Here is a 6,615-nt window from a genome sequence, read left to right on the forward strand (position 1 = left end):
GGAGATGGCTTTCCCGTGATTCTGAGCTTTCTGGATAACGGAACCCGTACCTTTTACAGGCAACGGAAAAACTAGCTGGAGCTATAGAAACTCTGCCAGTGTAGTAGTGACCTTCCAAAAGGAAACCTGAGCACCCATTGTAAATTCAATTTTAGTGGATCTTGGACATGGTTTTGGCATAATGGGGCATAGCTGGGGTGGATCTGGGCATTGTGTGCGTTTATTTGGACTTTTTTTTCCCCCCCATTGGGCCCAAGGCCCTCTGACCAGGTGGTGAGGTCCCTGCTAAATTAGTAGTTTACAGCACAAGGATTTCTGATAGTGGCCCTGCCCTGATCATAACCCACAATTCCTTAGCTGCACTTATAAACAGGTACACTTGCTGAAGACTGGCCTTGCTTCTAAATGCAGTAGGGCTGGAGATGGTGCTGCCCTGCAAAATTCCCGATGGGTTGTTAAGGTAAGTTTGTGGGAAAGGACATTTCTGTCTTTTTGGCACTGAATCCACTGACAGCCTTTCTTACAAGGGAACCCCAATAAAGTTTCTCCTGTTTGCCTGCTCAACCCGTTACCTTTCTCCTCGCCTCTTTTTGCTAGTTCCCTCCAGCCCTAGTTATACTGCTGTCTCTGATCAGAACTAAAAATCCAGTTGCTCAATGAGGTCCTTGGATATGTGCAGGAGTTGAGCCCCAGGCAGGCATTTAGAGGTGTTGGGTTTCCAAGCCACTTTAGCAGTCTTTACTTTTTTTTTTTTTAATGTATTTAACACTTGACCCAACATGTCAATAGTGCAACCCCGATATAATATAAGGAGTGGAACACTGGCTACAGGCACACACATTTATATATTGAGAACAATGGTGACTGGAAATCTGACCAAATTCAGTGTGTGGTTGTATATGAGCAACATAGATATAGAAAATACAACCGCTCCGACTCACCGCAGTTTTGTAGACTCAAAGCCGGCAGTAATTACCATTGACAACAGCAGCCACTGGTTGGTCCAGTAAAGTATTCTGCAAGTATTGTATTTGATGCCAGCACTCTATAAAGAATGTACAATATTGTTAGATGGTATGTGCTTCAGTGATTCCTCTCCTCTAATTAAAGCAAGAAACACTGTCCTAGTACAAGTAAATAGATAATAAATATAACGATGAAACTGACTGCTCTAATGAAGCAGAGTATGGGCTGCATTTGCTTCCTACAGTCAACTAAATAGAAGTATTTACTTGTAATTCCATGTACGGTCACCAGAGGATGTGCTGGAACTACTAATGGTATACAGTAATTATGGCTGTACTCACTGCAACACCTTTGTCCTGTTCACTTTTTGATTGTAACTTTTTATAGATATTAATTTAAATGATAGCCAGCAAGCATTACCTTTTTAAATAAACATATCAAACTGTTGGGTAAGTCTAATGATGCTTGTGTACCTCAGTTTAAAAATAGTGCCACAGAAGAGTTGAGGGCTTGATCGGGCCTTTATAGTACATGCACTGCTTTGTTTTTGAGCCTCCCCAATGTACAGCTGGTAATAAATGGGCTAACATTATCTGACAGGGTCAGCAGCTTATTGGCCTATGCACGGGTGCAAAATGACAATTTGCGCATCCGTTAAAGATCAGACACTTCTCTTCTGTGCACATTTAAAAATGCCATTGGAAATTAGGGTTGCCACCTGGCCGGTAAAAATTATGGCTGATCCCAATGTTATTAATAGGGAAAAAAGATAAATATATAGGAAGGCCGGTATTTTTTTCCAGAAAAGTTGGCAACCCTACATTGGATAGAGGCCATATCTGACTGTTCTGCATCAGGTTGGCCAAATCAGTCACTCGCTGGTAACCCCACTCATTTGCAACCTCATAGACCAAGCAGATCTTTTGGCCTTGGATATTTGGTGAACAACACATTTCAGCACAATATTTTTATTTGTATGTTGCAAATGTCATATTAAACAAAGCATATTTTGCATTTGACTGGTTATAAAATAGATGTGCCACTATTGGGCATGGCATAGTGCCAAGTATCTCCCCTCTATTGAGATAGGGATACCATATGGCTGAAAATCTATATTATAACAGTTTTACTTGTTTATTTAGTAGAAGAAACTATCGTTTTTTTTCTGAGTCGCCAGTGAACATATAATATTCTGCCACGGTCAGTGCAACCAGGAATATGATTTGTGACCCAGATGCAACCGAGCAGAACCAGCTTGAACTCTAAAACCAGGAGGAACTATTTTTTCTTGTTTACAAAATGTTTAACTTAAACGAGGCAAATTAGTACTTGTCCCTCTCAGCTGAGTCTGGTATTTTCCTGCCCTGGAAGGGCATCGGTAAATGTCCCCGTGGGAAGCACAATGCACACGGCTGGGCTGAAGGCTCTTCTAGAACCTAGATAAATTCCCAGTCCAATAGTCTAGAGGACTTTTTGTTCCAACATACCCTATGTCAGGAGTGCCCATACTTTACTAATGCGAGGTCTACTTCTAGTGATGTTGTCCCATTAGGATCTACATCCATAAAAGCATTGTTTGCATTCTGTCCCATGGAAAATATTATTTAAATATTGATTAATGAGAAAATGTATAATGCTCTATTTAACAAACATCTATTTCTTATGTAACCTTAACATAATAAATATCTGAATGAAAAGCATGAAACAGGAGGGTGATTTAAACAAGCTGTTTGCTGACAGTGTCTTGAGATCTACTTATGACCAGCCAAAGGTCTACTGGTAGATACCGATCTACCTATTTGGCACCCCTGCCCTATCTGATTGGACCTGGCTGCTCTGCCAAGCTGGGAGCTCTCATTTATTTCTCTTTGTCAGCAGGAATCTAAGCTGCAAACAGTAAGCAGCAAGGGTGAATTGTGCAAGGGATACATACAAATAAATTCAATATATACTGGGATTATTTGGGAATAATGAGACTGAGTGTATGCTCTACCAACAAGAAGTCCCCAGTGAGCAGATAATATTCTGCCAAGGTCACTGCGACCAGGAATAGGATTTGTTACCCAGATGCAACCGAGCAGAACAAGCTTTAACTCTAAAACCAGGAAGAACAACTTTGTCTTGCTTACAAAATATTTAACTTAAAAGAGGCAAATTAGTACTTGTCCCTCTCAGCTGAGTCTGGCATTTTCCTGCCCTGGAAGGGCACCATTAAACTTCCCTGTGGGTGGCACAATGCACACGGCAGGGCTGTAGGCTCTTCTAGAACCTAGATAAACTCCCAGTCCAATAGTCCCTATGACTTTCCGTTCCAACATACCCTATCTGATTGGACCTGGCTGCTCTGTCATGCTGGGAGCTCTCATTTATTTCTCTTTGTCAGCAGGAATCTAAGCTACAAACAGTGAGCAGCGAAGGCGGATTGTGCAAGGGATACATACAAATAAATACAATATATACTGTGATTAACTGGGAATAATGAGACTAAGTGCATGCTCTTCCAACAAGCAGTCCCCAGTTTGAGTCCCCAGTGAGCAGATAATATTCTGCCAAGGTCACTGCAACCAGGAATAGGATTGTTACGCAGATGCAACTGAGCAGAACAAGCTTGAACTCTAAAACCAGGAGGAACAACTTTGTCTTGTTTACAAAATGTTTAACTTAAAAGAGGCAAATTAGTACTTGTCCCTCTCAGCTAAATCAGGTATTTTCCTGCCCTGGATGGGCATCATTGAATGTCCCCGTGGGTGGCACAATGCACACGGCAGGACTGTAGGCTCTTCTAGAACCTAGATAAACTCCCAGTCCAATAGTCCCTTTGACTTTCCGTTCCAACATACCCTATCTGATTTTTTGACGTGCATTTGAAAGCATTAAAAAATGCCTGTGTGTAAGAGCCCTTGGGGGTTGAGTATGAAGCCAGTGGGGACCACAGATGAACAGAGCAACCTGTATTCTATTGGGATGGCTTACAGCTGTTCCTACAGGATTTACAATCCCTGGTAGGTAAGTGGTTAGTTATAAGGTAAAGTGTGTAGGTTTGGCGGGGATAGTTGCTGCTTGTATCTGCATTTGGGGTGGAGGGGATTTCCTGGTACTTGTATGTTTCTACTTCTAGGTGGAGAATAAAGTGTAGTGCCCGATGTGGATGCATCTATACTTCTATAATTACCAGGAGGAAACCTATGAGCTTGTTGAAAATGACCGTTGCTCCTCTTGATGCAACTGAACGTACACATCTCCTTGTTACCTAACAACTATGCACCCAGTTGATAAGATTGCTCTTATCAGTACAGCGGGTTTCAGTAAACCTACCCATTACCAAGTGCTTGCTTTTCTTGCAACTGAAATAGTGCCACAGACCTTATTTCTTATGTAAGGCCCCATGGGGTTGTTGAGTTTAGACTCCCTGCTGTGATTAAGCAGCAACAACTATGGAACCAAAGATTTGGCAGCACTGATGTAAAGTGTTAGGGCAAGGGGACTCTAGGCATATGCCCTGCTTCTCTTCGCTTCGCTTGCATTTGGGAGGCAGGTGAAGAGAAATGTATGCCCCCCAATTCACTTCCATGTTAGCTGCACTAATAGGCACAGCATCAGCCTGAGTGAAGCTACATGAAGTGGAGGTTGGCCCATAAAATGAGAAAGTGTGCTTTCCTGTTTTTTTTTTTTTCAATAATGTTTTTATTTATTTATATGCGTTACATGTTAAATGGCATATTGCAGGTAAAATAATGTAAATAACAACAAAAAAAAAACAAAAACAAGTATAACAAAATAAATGTCAAGTGAGGTAGTAGAGTTGTGACTTCACATGTCATGGTTAGGTAAAGATATTAAGTATTACCAAAATGACCAACAATTGTATCTTTGGTTCCCTTATTCAATCATATCATACAGCCGTATTCTACTTTCATGTAGGTGGCATTTGCTTTCCTGTTTGTCTGTGGTATGTGTGGAGCCCAAGGCAGCAGTCACCCCACTTGTAGTTGCAACCCTCTAAAGACAGCTCTGCTCCGGTACGGATCTGATTTAAAGACCCCACTATTGTCCGATTAGATCACTGATCATTTTACCAACAAATTTATTAGCCACTTTCCTAACATGACTGCATTTTAAATACGCAAAGGCCCTTAAAAGCTCTGCACAGGCCTGTTGTGCCAAATAACTGGATGTGAATCACACACATATGCAGACACAATCATTGGTCTGATGATTTTAAAACATGTCCGAAGACTTTCCATGGATATTTCATAATGTGTCAGACTACGAATGAGCCACAAAGGCTGTCCTGACACCAGGCCCAGACATGCCACGGACGTAAATACTGGAGGTGCAGGGGTATCACACCCAGCCCTGCGTCCCCTTGGGGCCCTCTGGACCATCGCACCAATGCAAAGGCGTGCAGAAAACTGCACCCGGAGGGGGGTTAGGGGGGCCCTGCTGCAAGGCCTGCACCCGGGCCTACCCTCTTTTGTTGTGTTACTGGGACTGACAATCTGTGGATTCTGGCAAATTCCCACACAGGGGCTGCTTTGAGGTTCTATGACACTTTTTAGTGGGCCGATGCATACCTCCAAACATTTTGGAAGGAAAAAGAGGGACAAAAACATTTGGTGGGCGTAGAGCGGTGAAATGTATTGAGCCATTTTTATGGCCACACCCCCTAATTACCATGTTCATTTTACAAAATTTGGCAGTTTATGAAAGTTTGAAAATATTTCTCCTTATCTAAACTGTTATAATTACTTATTTTCTTATCTCAAAATTGTTACAAAGTATCTTATTTGCACCTGTTAGCTGTTCTGGGCTCTCTGCCAAAAGCCAATTAAGTTAGAAACTTTGTATCTTTTTCTGGCTGTTCAGTGCAGAGAAAATATTGACTTTCCAGTACAAATGAGGGACTGCAGGTTGAGCTGTCAAAAGAGGGACTGTCCCTCTGAAAAAGCGACAGTTGGGAGGTATGGTGATGGAGGATTGTACGGGCCTCTATGTACTTGAAATACCAGGGCCATTTCTGAATCCCAGTCCAGGGCTGTCCGACACCCTTCCTGAGGAAACACTTACCTTCAGTTTATGTCTTGCCTGTATTTGTGGCAATGGCAACAGTATGCTGACTGTGTATCAGATGGTATCTATTTTAACTCCACTCATTCCACTATAATTTATTTTGTTTTAGACAATACACATTCTGGTTTTCTGATGTTTAACCGTCGCCTTTTTTAACATTCTCTATGGTGGGAGGGGGATTTTAGACTTTAGACAACTCTGCTCTGTTTCTGCAGTTAAATGATGGTGGAGAGGAAAGAAACAGATCTTAAGGGCCAGTCATCAGAGGTCTTAACTGCCCCTTGAAACCAGGCCGGTGGCAATCTGTGGGTTCTGGCAAATGCCAGAGGGGCTGCTATAAGGTCTCATAGAAAGTCAATATTTAGTGGGCTGGTGGGAGCTGTTTGGGCCTCTTTTTGGGCTGATTGGGCCTCTGTGTACATGAAATGCCAGGGCCTATTTTAATTCTCAGTCCGGACCTGCTTGAAACGACAGCTCTGCACCAACAGAAGCAAAACAAAATCTCTAGTTCCTAGAGCAGATCCAGCCAGACAGGGTGAGGAGCCAATTAATCCGCTGCAGGGCATTACGCTGGCACCT

The sequence above is a fragment of the Xenopus laevis genome, chromosome 5L, assembly GCF_017654675.1.
Source record: "Xenopus laevis strain J_2021 chromosome 5L, Xenopus_laevis_v10.1, whole genome shotgun sequence".
Taxonomy (NCBI): Eukaryota; Metazoa; Chordata; class Amphibia; order Anura; family Pipidae; genus Xenopus; species Xenopus laevis.